Genomic DNA, 18,178 nt, shown 5'->3' with positions numbered 1-18,178 from the left:
AGTTGAGAGCTACATGTTCTGCATTCTGTGACTAAGATACAGTCCCATGTGTTTTCCCAGTTCAATCAAGTGTGCGAAGAACTGTCACAATAGTCCTTGATGCCAAGAAAATAAAATTTAGGGTAGAATGGGAAACCTGAGTTGCATTTTAATGGCATTTTGTTTGCACCTGTTTTCTCTACTCTTTGTTTATTTTATTCTTTTTTAATCTTTATTGACAATTCATTAAAGCCTTATCATCCCTCTCAACAGCAAAAGAAAAGGGAGTTGTTATTGTACCTGTCTGGATAATTGTTACTGAAGTGTTGTCAAATTCTTAGAAGTGGCTATATATCTTTCATGTCAGACCACTGGGACTGATACAAAAACATTTCCAAGCTTCTGCAGGGTTTGGGTGGTTTTTTCCTCGCCTTTAGAAGAAGACGTAAAAAGAACAAATAAGTCAAAATGATAAATTATGACAGAAAAAAAATATCAACATTTGAATTGCTTGATAATAGCGAGAGAGTGGGGCTTGAGGGAAGATTAGAGCAGCGTCAGGCAAGAACAGAACTGGAAGTTATTTAAAAGTGATAGAAACCCTCCAGGATCTGCAATCCCACCATTGTTTCCCTTTGGAAAAGCAGTTTTCAGAAGCTCCAATTAACCTTAATTGAATTCTGCCTTAGCAATATCCAGAATTTTAATTGACTGGGAAGGTGATCATAAATCTCTGTTCAAAATACAGCTTGGCCATTAGCAATTCCCAGAATTGCCCAGCAAAGTGTCGTAGAGAAAGACTTGCCTATTCTGCAGGTGAGGCTGCCTCTAGACCATAAAACAAACACTCGGAAGGGAAAATCCCAGTAGGAAAAACCAGTCCGGCGAGTAGTCGTTTTCTTCATCGTTGATAGCTATGAATAAGAACCAGCGACTCCTGCGACCAACGTACCCATGTACATACTGTCCTCAGCATCCTTAAAGACTGTTTATTCCATCTTGCCTTCCTCTGCTCTTGCATTTGGCTCTAATGCTGGGTGTTTAGCTTCCACTTTAAATGTAATCACTTCCCTGCTTCTCTGGTGCTTACACGCTTGTCTCTCACATATTCTGCTTGTTCACTTTTAGGTCAGGTTACTTTCAATCTGGCTGACGTTCAGCTGTTCCGGAGATCTGGCGTTTGCAAATAAAACTCTGCGAGGTCGTTGCACTGGCGGTATTGAATAACCCTGGCTTTCAAGTGCCTAATTCCTTTTTAAAACCCACCCTTGATCACCTCGCATTAGCCCAAACTTTTGGGTTTAGAGGGATCTCCCAAACGTCTCATCCCTTAGCCATCAAAAGATGCCTACCAGCCATCCCGCATCGCTGTGACATGTGGAAAGGAGCTACTTTGCCACTGCTAAGTGCACATTTCGTGACCCTGAACTGACAGTCCAACCACAGAAGGACAAAAGGGATGACCGAACCCACCCCCCAAACTTCTGACAGGACAGTGATCTGGCAAGGGTGGAGGGGTTTGATCTTTGGTGGGTACAGATACAGCCTGTGCAAGGACTCTCGTGTCTCTGTCTCGGGTTTCCTAAACAAAAATACGACACGCATTGTTTTGCGCTATGCAAGCCTGCTACATGGCAAACACATCTAACACAACGTATATGCTCTACGGTCAAATTGTGTATGCACAGCGGCCATTTGCGGTTGCCTGGGAAGAGAAGGAGACCTCATCTGTTTCCCACATTAACCCACACAGGGCAAGAGTTACGCTTGGAAAAAAATGCCTTGTGTATATATCTTTACAGATACACTAGCACAACAGCATTTTTCCTGAAAAGGAGGCAGAGAGTATCTCTGTGTCCACAGGGTTCTGTGCTACCACTAACAAACTCAACACATGCTGAAGGTCCCACAAAAAGGGCACACGTAACCCCTCTCCTTGCACCTGCACCGGGCTCTCCCAGCCCAGCAGGGAGGCACAGCCGCAGCTCAGCCCAAGGCAAGGCAGTTTTAAAGAGGGCCGTGAGTTCAGTCTCATTTAAAGACCTACCAAGTAGGTAGGTCTTGCAGCGCTCATGATCATCAAAGCACTTCGTAGCACAGCCATTAACCCTCACAACACCCCTGGCCAGCAGGCAATTACTGCTATCTCAATTTTGTAGACGAATGAGCTAATAGAGAGTGAATCTGGAGAGAAAGAGAGCAAACACAGACACAAACACTCAGATATTCACACCTGCGCATCAGAACCTGCCACATACTTCTAGTTCTCAGCAAGGTCAGCAGGTGGTAGAAGTCCTCAGCACCTCTGAAAAGTTAAAGGTGTTCAGTTAGAAGTGAATCGGAGGGCTTAATGACCTCCTTAGTGCTACGGTAATAAGAAGGACAAGCGAAAGCTCCCGAGGTCTTTTTCTTCACTGCAGGATATAAGTCCCATTTACTTTAATAGGAATGTATATCATGCAGGAAAAAGATAGGACCTTAGCTTCCAGTTCTGCACGCAGGCAGCGTCTCCTCTCTCCTTCTCTTCCACGTCTTTTTCCTTTCTAGTGACTCGCTACTGTTTCTGTAGCCAGGGATTGGATTTAGATAGGAATGGCTGATTAAAAGCTGTGAATTAGGGTGATTTTGCTGACTCCGTGAAACGGCTAGTAGAGGAGGCAGGGCAGCCGAGCGACCGAGCTGGAAAACACGTTAGAGCGAAGTTAAGCTTGCAAGCAGATGTATCGAGCAAAGAGGCCAGTAAAGAAAAGAAACAAGATGGTGATCATATTAAGAAGGTTTAATAGGCTCAGAGAGCGAGACAGAAAGGAAAATCAGGCATCAGAACTAAAACCTGCTTCAAGATCAAAAGGGAGCAAAGAAGAGGCAGAAGGGAGCTAAGTGACTCCAGTCATCTCACCTAGGCGAGAAGCTGTCCGGCCACCCAGTTAGGACTCAGGCAGGGCTCAGAGAGAGATGGAAGAAAAATGCCGACAGCGTGGATAAAGACAGTTTACAGACCGAAGGACAAGATGTTGTAAGGGTGATCCAAAGGCTGAGTACATGGTATATATGCAGCACAGCAGCATTAGGACTCGTTAAAGCAAAGTTCATCTTGGGAAAAGCAGAACTGCTGCACCGATCGGCGAGCAAGAGACAGGAATGATTTTCAAGACCTCCAAATTATTAGCTCACCTTACAGCAGAGGGCTTTCCCTTAAAGAAGGGTGATTTTGTAAACTGCTGGCAATGGTGACTCCACACGTCTTGCAAATATTTTCCAAATAAAATACAGCAGACACCTTCAAAGCATTACGGCTACACACAGAAAGAGACTTCATTTGGAAATGCCATCATCACGTGCAAGTGCACAGGATTCACAAGAGAACAGAGCTACGCAAGACAGCTTGGATCTTTTGTTACACACAGGAAGGTTAGGGCAGGATCCACCTCAGCCAATTTGGAATTTATCGCCTGCCTCTGTAGGGGATGCTTCCTACGCTGCCTGTAATGGAAGCCCAACCAGGCATCAACTCAGTTAAGACAGCTCCAGAGAAAAGCTCACACATGCCCACAGATCTAAATTAAAACCCATTATAAAAGCAACAGCTCAGTTCAAAAGCAAACAGATTTATAATGAAAATTAATAAATAATACTTGTCTCGTACGGTATTTCTCATGATGGCACTGTCACAGTACCAGACAACAAAAGCGACAAGATTTATTCCAATTTCTAAATGGGAAATTTGAGGCAAGGAGTGATTTGTCCTGTGCCACTTCCCACGTCAGTAGCCAAGCTGAAATCAGACCCAAGAGATCTCGGCCAGCAGCACACGTCAGCCAGGAGCCACAGCACCTCCCAGACGCTAAGGGAGATGCTCTGCAGTAGGTAATTAACCTCGCCAGTCCACACTGAGCTTTAGTTTTCCCTTTCCAAACAAGAGGAGGGAAGACTCAAAATGGCCATGTAGTGGAAAGTCCCCTCCCTTCAAAAGACTGAATTTGAGAGAGAAGAATTTGGCGCGCCATAGCAAGACCTTTATGTCAAGGCTGCACGTAACGGAGCCTAGTACACCGCAGTCGGGAGCGAGGATTTAACAGCCCGTATCCGAGGTGGCCGTATAAAACAGGGCATTACAGTGAAAGCAGAATGAGCTGTGGAAACGATCAAATGAGTTACAGTCCATACCTAGAGGATGCTCCAAACTGACAGTTTGGAAAGTGACTTTAACGGTGTGGGTAGCAGCAGAGGGTGACACTCATGACAGGTAGTTTGACGTTACATTGAGCACTTGGCCCCAGAGCATCTGCAATTTCCCTACATATTGATTTTATGGTGTTTTTCCACTTGTCTGAAGCCCGAGCGCCTTGCAAAGGACTCCGTCTTCTCTCCAGGGCTCATCAAGAGCAGGAGGAAAATGTGCCTTTGTCAAGACCGCAGGATGGTGCTGCCAGCAGAGATCTCTGCTTGGGTACCCACCACCAGCCATCACCATCCCCTTTGCCCTCAGGAAGCCATCATTTAAGTCAGCCACGGGCAAAGAAGGCAGGCAACAAGCAGGCTGAGCATGTCCTTGCGGTGTGCCCAAGGAGCAGCGAAGCCCTCAAGGGGTCAAGTCCTCCCCAAGCTCGGCGCCGCCACATCTGCACTGCCCAGTGCCCGAGCTCCTGAGCTTGGAGGGGCTGCAAAAGCCTCCTCCCAGGCTGAAGTGATGGGCTTCTACATCAAGGAGCAACCTGAGGACCAAGAAGTTGTCTGCGGCAGGCACAGTACCTGCACACATCAGATACCCTGATTGCATTTCATCCCAAACCCAGGGAAGCGGCAACTGAGCCGGCGGTCTGCCAGGCAGCTCCACAGCCGACTGGCACTGTCAGCCCACTCATCCCCATCCCTGCTGGCTGCGAGCTCAGGTCCCAGTGGGAGCTCCCACTTCAGAAGAATAACTGATTTTGAGGCCTTTTCTCATGTTAGCTCAGTGACCGGTTTCTGCAGCCGGGGAGGGGACAGCGGGAAAAGCAGGCTGCCCCGGTGCCTGCCTCCTCCACCGGTATGGGGGGGCCACCGCGGTGGGTCAGGGTGCCCATGGCGGGGACCAGGCATCACACCAGTGGTGGCAGGAGGGAGGGCAGCAATAAAACAGTGCAGCCTGGGAGAGTTAAGCCGCTTTTCTGACTTTAACACTCTACAAAGGCGGCCTAGGAAGGAAAAGCAATTTTCCAGTTGTGTTCCTTTGTGATGCATAAAAGGGTGCCGAGGATGTTCTCCAGCCTCTTTCAAACCTGCCGATTTCTCCCCGGTGCTTCAATGTATTTTTGCCTACCCCTTTTTTCTTAGAAGGCTTTATGAAAAAGCAGCAGAGGGGAAGGATTATTATTTTAGCTACTCCTACTGAAAACCGAGTGGTTGCTGCTAAGAACACGTAGTGTATATCGGGTGTTTTGTGTATTTTCCTCACCCCTTCGCTAACTTTCAGAGACAAGCTGTCTCTGCACACCCCGGCCATTCCTTTGAGAACCGAGACATTGCTGTTGCCTCCAGGGAAATACAGTGAAGAACAAACTTCATACCCCCGGTATTTCTGATCTGACAAAGACAGGAGGACATTCGCAAGCTTTTTTTATGTATCACAAGGGAGCAGAAAGGATTAAAAACATGGACCTGTTTTCTCCTGCTGGTATTTTTAAGAGCCTCTCAGCCCTTGAACCTATTTAAGTGCAGGACAAGCCAAGGCACTCACAGGCAGCCCAAACTGACACATATTAAAAGACATCATGGAGGTACAGGCCCATTGGATTTGGGGTTCTGCAGCCTGGGGAAAAGAAGGCTCCGGGAAGACCTTATAGCAGCCTTTCAGTACCTAAAGTGGGGCTACAAAAAAGCTGGAGAGGGAGTTTTTACAAGGGCACATAGTGACAGGACAAGGGGTAATGGTTTAAGCTGGAAGAGGGGAGGTTTAGATTAGATATCAGGAAGAAATTTTTCACTGTGAGGGTGGTGAGGCACTGGCACATGTTGCCCAGAGAAGCTGTGGCTGCCCCATCCCTGGAGGTGTTCAAGGCCAGGCTGGATGGGGCTTTGAGCAGCCTGGTCTAGTGGGAGGTGTCCCTGCCCAGGGCAGGGGTTGGAACTAGGTGATCTTTAAGGTCTCTTCCAACGTAAACCATTCTATGATGAGTGATGTGGGTAAATGACCTGACAGCGACAGCACAGGGGTTGTACTGGGCTTTGGACAAGCGCGGGAGGGAAGGATACAGGACCAAAAAAAACCAGCCGGCCCCACTTTCTCTCCCCACCCCACTGCCTCGCTGGCACACACCCCCAGCCCTCCCTCTCCAGGCTGCATCTCCTTGCGAAACATCCAGACCCCAGCCAAGACAGCCTTCAAATATGACCACATTTTCTACAGTATCTTTCATAAAGCAGGTTATTATTTTTCTGGCAACTCACTCATGAGCTACTGAGCAATGGGCAGGTTTTCCTCTTTGATGGTAACAGCCGTACATTTACTACACAGGCACATCGATTGCATCTCCATAGCACCCAAATTCACATCTTTTAATAGAGGTTTTGTTGTTGTTGTTTTTCCCAGCATACCAAGAATGTCTCTTTTAAAATATACCTAGCTTGTTTGGTATCCTGGATGGTCTATTTCTCCGGCAGTAAAATATCCACTCTGTCATCGGGTTCTGAGTTGAAATCAATCCAGAAACACAATGTTAGTTCAATAATGACCCACTTCAGCAGAATAAATCATTGGTTACCTCACCGCAAGCGCAGCTCACGCTGCACCCAGTCACCTATTTGGAACCCATTACTCCCTATAATCAACAGCACGGCCGTTCGGGGGGCTGCTCCCTTCCCTTTCTGCACGGGAATACGCATGATCTCACCCGCTCCCTTTTAAGCGCCCGTGGATATTTGATGCTCAGCTACAAGGGTCGCATAATGGAGGCAATGCATCTTCAGTGAAGAAAAATGACAGTCAGAATAAGAAGACTAAACCAATTCATCACTTAATGCAAAGCGTTATTGTGCTGCAACCAGAGCATCGCGCCGGGATTGATTACAAACAAGATGACACCTCCCTGTGGACCGTCTGCTATATTATTATAAATAAATACCCATTCATTTTGGAGTCTGTATTACTGCAGAGGATAGATTATACCTCAGGTACACAGTAAATATCCCATTGAGTACAATGTCCCTTCCTCGCCAACAAATGAGTTTTGTCTCACATAATACAGTTTCGTAAACAAGATAAGGGAACAGAGAAACACCAAGAGACGGAGAGATCTGCAAAAAGCTCAACTGATATTAAGGAGCTATTTCCATGAAGGACATGCTAAAAATTCAGTGTCTCGCTGTTAGAGGGGAGTCAAGTGGGGGGAGGCAGCCACAGAAGGCTTGTCCTTGTTCCTGAAAGGGAGCAAGCCCTAAAAAGCTTCCCGAGTCCTCCAGATGTCACCAAGACAAAAGCAAACCCTTCTGGCTTCAAACGTCTAGCGGTTTGTGCTAGCCAGCTCTAATCAGGCATGGCACAGCATTCGCAAAAATAAAATAAGAGCAGTTTAAAAGGCTGTGTATTGAAAAATGAACAGCCTGGGTGAAATCTGGCTCATCGATAGCACTTTTCCCCCCCTCTGCCTGCTGAGCCATCATCCGGAGCGCTCCCTGCCCCGCACAGCCTGGGCATCTCCTCCTCCCTCCAGCCACCACCCAGGCAAGACGCGGATGCTCAAATATCGGGCCACAGCTTGGCAAGCACAAGAAGAGCTGGTTAAAGGAAAGCGGTGCCAAATATGCTTTATTTATTGACCATTTCTCTTGTCTACCCTGGAGGTTTTATGCACCCTGGACCCTGGGGACAGTATTTTAAGCCAACAGCAAAAGCATTGCCATCAGCTCGGCTCTCAGCGCCTGCGCTTGGGTGAGAACAAGGCTGCTCCTGTAGCCCCGCAGCTTCAGCGGTTCCCTGCTCACCCACTTTGGCTGCAAAAAGAAACATCTTCTCCGCTCCTCTGTGCTACTCAGCCTCCAGTGGTTTGTGAAGACCGAGGCTTATTTGTGCAATGTTCTGCCAGCCTCGCGTGGGTCATCACAGCCCCTGAAAGGCCAGTGCTGAGGGGAAAAAAAAAAAAAAAAAATTATGGCTTTTATCAGTCCTCCATACATCAGGGAAGGGGTGATACCCATGCTGGGCCATCCGTACACCCAGATGTAGGCTGGGGGGAAGTGTTACCTCCACGATTAGCAAGGTGATCGGCAAGACTGGACACGTTGCATGCAAGCATAGCGATTGCACCCCATCACCTTCCAGGACACCCAGTGCCAGAGAGTCTGGTGGGCAAGGGGGAGACACATACCCTCCCCAAAAAAATTTCAAGCTTCTCACTTTACAGGCATTTATCCTGCCTTTGAAGGACCGAGGAGCTCGGTGTTTGCTCATGTTTTGGCTACTAAAGCCCAGCTGAGCTTCAAGAGTGCAGAAGGAATGGATGAAAAGCCACCACAGGAGCGCTGAAGCACGGTGCTGGTGGGGCGTCTCACCCCCGGCTCAGCAGAGAGAGCAGCACGCAGCATGGTAAGGGCACGCTGGCACTCGCCGACTGATACCATTTGTCCCTCTGCACCCCTCTGCTCCCCTCTTCTTCACAGCTGGTCCCATGACATCTACCGGCTCCTTCCAAAAGGCCTCAAGGTGCTGGCAGCGGAGGTGGAGGAATATCGCCATTAGAAAGCTGCGAGAAATAAATCAAATACGTTTGCCACAAATGGTCAAGCTGCGGGGTTGGGGTTTTCCCCTCATTTTTCTTTCCATTGGCTGGATTGCCAGGCAGATGTAGGGAAGCCAGCCAAGAAGAGATCCTCGCCCAGATGTCATGTTTTGCACTACCCCTGATGCTCGCACCTTTCGTCCCTCCTTCTCCAAACTGAAGAAGTGAAAGCCTTCGAGAGGCTTTTGATTTTGGATATGTGAAAGAGAGAAAGATCCTCAACCTTCCCATATCCTCCTCAAAACAAATGAGAATTGTCCCATTTCACAGATAAGGAGGCTGAGAAAAAACAGCCAACAGACTAGAGCCCGATAGAACTGAAGAAGTTGCAGAAAAGCAAGGAAATCATCCAGATTTGAGGCTGCTGAAGCCCGTGTCTTGCTTTTGTTCCCCGGGGAGGCCTCACAGATATGAAACAACAGCTTTGAAAAGCAACGGTATTGTCGGCTAATGTCAGTAGCAGAATATAAAGTGGAAACAAAAGCCGTATTTTTCTTCCTCTCTCCGTCCTCTCATTTTTATATTTTCCTTTGCTTCACCAGCAGAGAAACACTTCCCTGCGCAGGCACAGAAAAAGTGAAGATAATCAGGCAATTTTCCATCTCCAATCAAAATGGCAACTTTCCCTTTGATTATAAATTCCAAACAAAATGAATATTATTCCGTTTCCTTTGAATGTTTTACAAAAAGCAATTGCCATTTTCCAGTTGCATCTGCTGGCTTCCTCCCTACGCATTATTTTCACTCCAGGCCTTTCCAGGCATGTCTCTTAAAAGCATTAGCTGATATTCATCCGACACGGAGCTGCTCTTCCCATTCCTCTTTCAGTTCAACAGAACGCTACGGACCGCGGGGAGGAGGATTTTGAGCCATCGCCCTGCTTCGTACAACCTCGGTCTCCTTTTTTCTGTGCGAGGGAACCCCGTTATGGGAAGACGAGGCATCAAACCCCTCAGTTCCCCCTTCACGCAAGGCACGTCCTTTCAGCCCGCAGCCGGTATCTGGGGCTCCGTTGTGCCCTGACCAAGATTAAAGAGGAGAGAAGAGGCGAGTTCGGAGCTCGCACGGCTCATTGCACTACGGCAGAAAGTCCCCCTGCAGCTCTTTTATGCTAATGAAAGCGGAAAAGGAAAATTTTGCTAAGTAGCTGATATGAGAACAGAGACAAATTATAGTAAAACACAATACGAGTGCTTTGTGTCCCTACATGCACCCCAGAAACAGCCACAACGTTTGCACTAGATCAAGGATTTTGCTTGCATCCTGGTAAATGAAAAACATAATAGAGCCCCCACATTTCATGGCTGGGTCTGCAAGTGTCTCCACCAAGGGGGGACAGAGCTGCTGAAGAAATCGATTCTATCGGACATGCAAGGGGATGTAATTCCAGCACACAAGTCCCACCCAAGGCCTCGCTGAAGGGGTAGGACCACTCGTTAAGGTTTGCATCCGCGTGGCGGCGTTGACTGTTTCCAAATTTCACGGTATCCAAGTCTCAGGAGACCAAAGGGAGCTGGAGGAGACCCATCTCACCCCTTTCCTCCGTATATTAGCCAAGTCAGAAGAAAACGGCGAGCAACACACCGCAAATGCTCTGATCTGCTCTGTGCCCTGGGGCTGGTGGCCGGCAGAGCAGGAGGGTGGCAGGAACAGCCCAGGGCCAGGCAAGGAGAGATGTGATGCCCAGGTGAGACCTGAGAAGATGGGCTCAGTAGCCCACTCGCCTCTCTCTCTCATGAGCATCTCTCCCTGCCGCAGGTGGCCCTGCATCCCGGGGGGTCACCGCTGCGGCCCCCTCACCCGCCAGGCAAGGTGAGTGAAGACGCCTGGGTTTTTACCTGACTTTTGCCTGAGGATGTCAGTGTAACGCACAATGGTGGGTGCACGTCGTCCCTCGGGTGGGGAGAGGGAAAGGCCAGACACCAAATAAAGGCAGATGCAGCACGGCAGTGTGTTTATGTGCTCCATTGCCGGCCAGAGCGAAAAGAAGCAATATTCCCAGTGTAGCAAAGCCCAGCTCAACACTCTCTTCCAAGTTAAAAATCTTTAAGGAAGCAAATTTTGTAACTTTGAGGACATCCGTGATGCTAAACCCACACCAGAATGTAAACAAAAAAGTAGCAAAAGCCAAGTTTGCCTTGCTATCAGCTCTGCCTAAAGCACTACTTATTAGTGCCATAATTAGCTGGCTGAAGCATCCTTAGGATTGAGTAAAAACCTGGAGGAAAAGGAGGAGGAGTAACGGCATTACGCCACACAAGGCACGTTTATTCTTCCCAGATAAGACAAGCGTGGAGGCTAACACAGCCAGCAAACACTGCCCATGACACCCACTCTTATGTCTTTGTAGTCTATTCATCCTGCCAGCTTAATTAAAGGGTTAATTAAAACTCTCCACAACCCAGAAAGAAAGATTCTTTAAAAAGAAACTCCAGAAACTAGATGAAAAAAAAAAAAACTTGTTCCTTCATTGCAGTCAGTGGGCTTTTTCTTACTTGCTCTTATTTTTCGGAATGTTTCAGAAAAGATTAAAGCGCACTCAATCCCACCACCTGCCCTTTGGAAAGGCGAGGACAGACGAAGGTGAGATGGCCACCAGCCTCCCGCGCCTGCCTTCGAAAAGGGCTCTCGGGGATTTCATTTTCCTGAGCACCACTGAACGCCTCTTGCAAACCGCAGGGGAATGAAGAAGAGAAAAACCCTCTTATTTCGGACGTAATTGAAAATATGTTTTTCAGTCACTTACACACCCTCGCCAAATAGCTTTTTCTTTTTTTTTTTTTTCCCCCCTCCAATTTCATCATCCGTTCCGCCAGCTTGTGAAATTCTCTGTATAGACAGTGACATCTAGCGAAGGAAAAACTGAACTTGTGCAGACACAGGGCTGCACCTGCGAGAGCCGAGATGGCGATTGGGAAACGCTGGAAGGGAGATCGCCAAGGGTCACTTGCAAACAAGGCTGAATTACAGCCCAGCAGAAACTCATTTATTCACCTAGCAACAACAACAAAAAAAAAAAATCGAGTGCTTGCACAGCACCGCATTTCACTTGCCTGGGAAAAAAAAAAAAATAAAAAAAAAATAACAAAAATTGAAAGCAAGGCTAAGTTGACAGGACATTTCTCATTGCCAGAGGGGCTGCCAAGCGCCGGCTGAAGCCCACCAAGGTGTGGAAGATCCCATCCTTGTCATTATACCTGCAACAGGTACATCTAGAGCTGCTGCAATGCCAAAACGCTTGGTGGCAACCCTGGCCTTCGCCTCCCAGACAGGGCGATGAAACCTTTGTCCCCACGATTGCAATTATCAAAGCTAATTTTCTGGAGGGAGAAGCCTGGGATAACTTGATCGGCTGCTGCGGAGCGACGAGAACCTGAACGTTTCTCATTGCTGCTATTAAAAAGCCACATCCCCCTCCACCCTGCAGCCACTCGAGTCTTCCCGAGCGCTCGCCTTGAAGCCTGGAGCGCAAACAGCCCTTAACAAGCCCCATGGCTTTTCTCACATTGGAAGAAGTATTTCTCTGACAGCAGGGGCATGTATATTTGGGACTAAGCAGAGCGGTTCGGCGGTGAGCTTGGTAACAGGCAGCGGTGCTCGGCAGGACTCGAGGGAGCACTCGAGCTCTCAGCATCGCAATTAGCCTGAACATGGAGAAGGGCTCTGCCTTACCTCCTCCGCAAGGATTTCCCCCCTGACCGTGATGAGTCAGTGATGGAGGAGCGAGGAACAGATCCCATCTCTGCCCTAGGTGCCCCTCACGCAGCAGTGAAGGCCCAGGAGAGGAGAGAGCAGGCTCCTAAGGCCGGAGGCAGGGCTGGGATGAGGACGGCATGCCCGCTGCCCACCTGGAAGCCCACGGCCTTCAAACCATGGCTAACGTGGTGGGCACCAAAAGAAAAAATACAGGTGGCAACACAGCGGATGCCCGGTTTGTCACCAACACAAGGAGGTGCTCGTACACATGCTATAACCTCTTAGCATTTGGGGGAATGAAAGGGGTTAAGTTCACAGCCGTGGAAGAAAGACACCAGGAACCTGGGTGGGGGGGTGTCACTGCAAGGAGAAAAACCTCTAAAAAGAGGAGACAGACAAGTCGAAAGAGAACGAAACAAGCGAAGGGACAGGAACGGCAGTGCTTCTGAGCACAGGCATGGCTGCTCTTGTGGCAGGGCAAAATAAAGCAGAAGATACTACAGCGATCATGAGGGGAATCCATAAAATATATATAGCTTGCTCTCTCTGATGTCTCTGCAAACAGGCCGGTGAACACTGCTAGCGGGGGACACAGGTGCCAGGGGGTGCTGCTGGCACATCTCTCTCGGGTTCAAGGAGAAGCCCATCCTCTTTCCAGGGTGATCCCGGGATCCCCGCACTAGACGAAGGCATCCCACGCGCACCGGGGAGGAGCTGACCTGTGGGACTTGTCTCAAAGCAACCCGACGGCTGGGCAGGAGTGCGAAAACGCATAAAATTGAAACTGCAGCAAATGCTATTTGAAAAACAAATAGCCCTGGGGTCCCAGCACCCCCCGGCCCATCACTCAGATGTCCCAGCACCCACGGACCCACAGTTACGGCAACGTCACCTCTCCCTGCAAGTGGCCTCAGCAGGGCACTGCCACGTCGCCAGAGCAGAGACATGCAGCACACAGACACTGAATAAGTGCTATTGCAAGTAAAAGGTGCCGTCACCCAAAATCACCACCTCATATTTGATTATTATAAATATATACCATTTTATTATTATTTTTTTTTTATTAAAAATAAGCTGCTGGGGAGTTCACCATCTATCTCAGTAGAAGGCGCTGAAGGACTTGGACAGAATTTGCTGGAAAAGGCGCAGTACTTATTAACCAAGGTGTTTTGGAAGAGCCCCCGCTCCGCCGTACGCCTACGCGTGCAGCTGGCCTGGCTGTGCTGAGCTCCCCAGCCCAGCTCCGGCCCCCACACCACGCAATTGAAGCCACGCAGGGCTCATGCTCACATGCTGAAAGCTACAAAAACCGCATACAAAACTCAACCCATGACCTGAAGCCGTCAGACACGCAAGCTTGTGGTTTTTGCCTTTCAAACAGCCTCGGGCTATGGTTATTTTTCAGTCAAACCCCACTGTTTTCCAGGCAAGGGAACGTGTGCAGAGCCTGCCTGAGTGTTCCCAGGCAGGGCCAGCTCTGCCCTTTGCCTCACACCTCACCTGGAGATGCAGCAGCATTTCATTCATCCTGCGTGTCTCGGAAACCAGAAACGGAGCTGGCCTTCGTGTTCGCGCTCAGCCATTTAAATTGGCAGCACGGGGGGTAAGGTTTCCTTCAACAGGAGAGAGGCCATTGCAACTTAGAGCGGTACAACCATGCTGTTTCACGAGCACAGGCAAACAGCAATTTCCGATGTTTACCACCAGAAAAGTCAGTAACGCAACTGCAGAAGGTCTGGGGACGATGTGAAGTCGGCTGTGCTTACCACCAACACCCACAGGGTTTCGGTCTGTGGCGGCAAGTGGGTTTTTCTTCCAGCATGTGTCTGCCCCAAACTGTAGGAAGAGTAAGTGCTGCCAGGAGTGCTAAATCCTGACCTCGGGGCAGGATGCTGCCCTTTGGCAGTGCCCTACAGCCCCCGAGCTGGAATGAAAAATCAAACCTTTACTTCACTGGACTTCGGATCTTCAATGGCACCGCAGGAGGGATGCTCAGTTTGGTCACGGACGGCAAAACAGGCGGCCTTTCCCCTCCAGGATGCACGGTCAAGCCTCGCTGGAGTCACTAATGATCAACCACCCCGGCTTTGCTGCGCTTGCAAGTGTGTTTTTTGGTCTGCAGGTTTGCTCTGTGCCACCCCGCTGCAGGACCAGGTCACCGGGCTGCCTCCGAGTCACCCTCCAGTGCTCCCCCTCCACAACCTTCAGTGCCCAGGGCTTGTTATCCACCTCAGGGGGAATTTCCTGCTGTCCTGGACCCAGCTCAGTGGAGGGGAAACAGATTTAGCCTCGAACAAGGTCCTATTTTCTCAAGGGGAAGGGGATTTCACAGGGCAGTCTCTGCTCCCATGCAAAGGGCAAGTTGTTGAAAACTGCCCCTTGTCTGTCCAACATAGAGAAATCCTGAAATCACCCCAAAAGTCTTGGGGTTTCGTTTTTTTTATTTTAAATACCACATTTTTGGATGTATTGAGTGACTGTCTTCCTGCCCTCACCTTGTCAGCCACTGAGTGCATCGCTCCTTCGTATGGAGAAGCCGAGGCTGAAACTTCACGTCAATACACACCTTCAGCAGGAGCTCAGGAGGGTCCCGGGCAACTCACCAAGGAGTCAAGAGACAATAAAGCCAGTATCATTTCAGATTATTTGCCACCTCGGAGCACCTCTCTGGCTCCAGCCAGCTCCCCAGGTCCCACGCTGCCCGCACCGTGCCTTACCCCCAGGAGACGGAGGTGGCATCAGCTCTGAAAGCCAGATCTGAGCTGTGGCAACACACCAAACCCCAGGGCAGAAAAGCACAGACACAAGCAGGCTGAAGAGAAACGGGGGGAGACTGACGTACAGCAGTGTAGGGACTCAGTATTTCCCCTGAAGGCAGCCGTGCCGGGCAGAGCGATGCTTTCACGCTGCAGGGATCAGCGTCCGACCATGCCTTTCTCTCAAAATTGTCTCCAGGACTTAGAGCTAGTGGAAGTCTATTACTGAGAGCCCGCATCAATCCCCCAATATCCCTGGGATACAGAGGGAACATTAGAATTTCTTTCAAAGAAAGAAACGAGAATGTATCAAATTCAGAAAGCCCAGCTGCTCTCTGAGGAAAACAACAGCAGTTTCACCCAAACTCCAGCGCGTACCAGCAGAGGGAAGAGTACCTTTCTACATCTCATAAAGCCACCCTGGAAGGACAAAATCTATTCATAATTAAATCTACGTTTGACGCATTACAAGTAGGCAAGTCACAGAGGAATTTGCTATCGAACATGTAGAACATTTTTGCAGGGTGCAAAAATTCATTCCAGGTGCAGCCGGGCGGCACTTGCCGTGACTTGTTTGCATTACCTTGGCAGAGCCGCCCCTCTGGCGCACAGCTGGGAGAGGAGACGGCCCAGCTGGCCGCTTGGGAAGCTGCCGGCTACCAACCAGGTAGCCTTCAGGGCTGGGGATTAGCAAAACTTCAGGCTTTGCCAGCTCGCCTGCCCGGCCCAGGGCAGCGGAGCCAGGGGATGCTCAGCTACGTGCCCAGGGGGGCTGCAGAAGGCGCACGAAGCCCCAAACCCCATCTAATGCCCAAAACCCCATCCGACGCCCAAAAGGCGTCCACTTCAGTGGAGCCTCCACTTCAGTGCATCCAGCAGCGCCAAGACTTTCCCAGGCCAAATTTCAGGCTTCCCTGCTCCTGCTAAGGGCGGTCAGAGCTGAGCAAAGCCTCCGTGATGGGGACGCCCAGGGCGCCTGGAGGGGCGGAGGGCAACGCACCCCCAGAGTCCCGCCAGATGGGTTACGAAAGCCATCGGATAGTGACACCGGTATACGCAGACGCTTGCACAACCGGCAGGGACGGTGACACGGGGGTGGCAGCCAGGGCTGGATGCCGGCCGGGCGGTGGGGGCTGCCCGCAGCCCTGCCTCCGGGGCAGCCCAACCACCGCACCGCCACCGAGCACACCCCCGCCGAGCACACCCCCGGGGCGGGGGGGAAAGTCCAGCCCCGGGCTCAGCTGCCAGCTCCACCGCTCCGGCCCCTCTTCAATTACAAATTTACTGGCTGGAAACTGATGACTGGCAAGTTTATTTACCGAGACGTCAAAGTACCGTGAAACTAGGGTAATAGAGCATGAAAAACAGAAGTTGCATTTACTTCCTAAGATGAACACCATTTTACCTGAAGGGGCGCGGTGCCCAGCCAAGGATCCTCAGCATCACCACGTCAAAGACAACAGCTCTCCATCAGTAGCCATCACTTAGCTTTTCCAAGAGAAGCCCAGACAGCAGCAACGTAGCTTAGTACATAAATATCCCATGCGTGATTTGCAGAGCAGCTTCCAAAAGACAGTTATTCAGCTTGGAAAACTCTAGGACTCTGATTTATAGCTGTTTAGATCATGCAGGGTAGAAGTATTGTGCCCCTACCACTGGAAAAACATCTGAGCCTGCTCAAATGGGACTGGGAACAGGATGCTGGATGACCTTCGACAGTCAGGTGGTGAGAAGGTTGGGTCCCCAGGTGGTCCCTATTACACTTCACCTCTCAAGTCTGCTAACGAGCAACACAATCATCACGAGCAACACACATGCTGAGACACCCAGTGACTGGGTTTGCTGCAGGATCTCACCTTCAAAGCCAGGCAGATATTTTCCACCCCAGATCACAGCTGGCCAATGCATAAAGGCAGGAGAATGGGAAGTTCATTCACCGCTCCTTAGCAATGCCAGGGTGAGGTTTTATAACAAAATAATTCAAAATTATACAAAAACCAGAGTTAAAGATCTCTGACATGGCCCTTCTCCCTCTTGCCCTCTCCTCCCAGCTCAGGCTCATCATCCCATCAAGCTGGAGTTTCAGTTCCTGATTGGAGGTTGTTTTCTTGGTGCAGGAATCAAATACAACGTGTTGCATCCTGCTGAAAGGGGGAGGAAGAGTAGATCCCAGCCAGAGGGAGTCAGTCTCCTACACAGCCTGTCCCCAAAAACTGTGCTTCCTCCGACACAATGGAAGACGCTAAGCCAAGTCTGCTGATTTGGGCTCTGGAGAAGCATCAGTCAACGCTGTGCAAATCCCCGGCTTTTCACGGTGCTCTCGGTAGAGGCAGATGAACCACCCCTGCATCACTAAGGGCTCCAGCACCCACCAGTGGGTCAGGGGGACATGGCAGCCCTGATAAACCTTGCAGAGCCTGATCTTTCTGGAATGCTCTCAAAATCGCATCACCATCTGGTAGCTGTTCAGAAGCTACCACCAAAACGCCGATGGTCACATTGGTGTCCCAAACGGACAGCGTGCCTGTTTCTGTCTCTCAGAAGACAGACTAAAGGTTGAATGGAACTGTTTTCCCCCCTGTGCTAAATGGAAACGAATTATCCTCCCCTTCCTCTGTGGCAGCACAAGTGGCTGCAGTGGCTCTAAGGAGAGCTACTCACACACCAATTCCCTTCAATGTCGCTAGCATTACAAAAGGACATTAAAACAGCTTTGTCCAAAGAAGCTAGATATCAGGCCTTCGGAGCATAAGTAATTATTCCAAAAATTATTAAGTGTCAGAGAGTAGATTCAGAGAGTTACTGAGCAAGTCAAGCCAAAGGCTGGCTGCCGCCTGTGGAAGTCTTGGAAATTTTGATTCAACAGGCAGACACCTCTTAGACAGACGCCTACTTCTAAACACGAAGTATTCTATTTAATCATCCGCGCTGCAGTGTATATTCATATCTGAGATGAAGTGGCACGCGTGTTTATTTAACGAGATGTCAGAA

Source organism: Chroicocephalus ridibundus, chromosome 5 (assembly GCF_963924245.1).
Source record: "Chroicocephalus ridibundus chromosome 5, bChrRid1.1, whole genome shotgun sequence".
Taxonomy (NCBI): domain Eukaryota; kingdom Metazoa; phylum Chordata; class Aves; order Charadriiformes; family Laridae; genus Chroicocephalus; species Chroicocephalus ridibundus.
The sequence above is the reverse complement of the archived record's forward strand: the minus strand, read 5'-3'. Positions refer to the sequence as shown.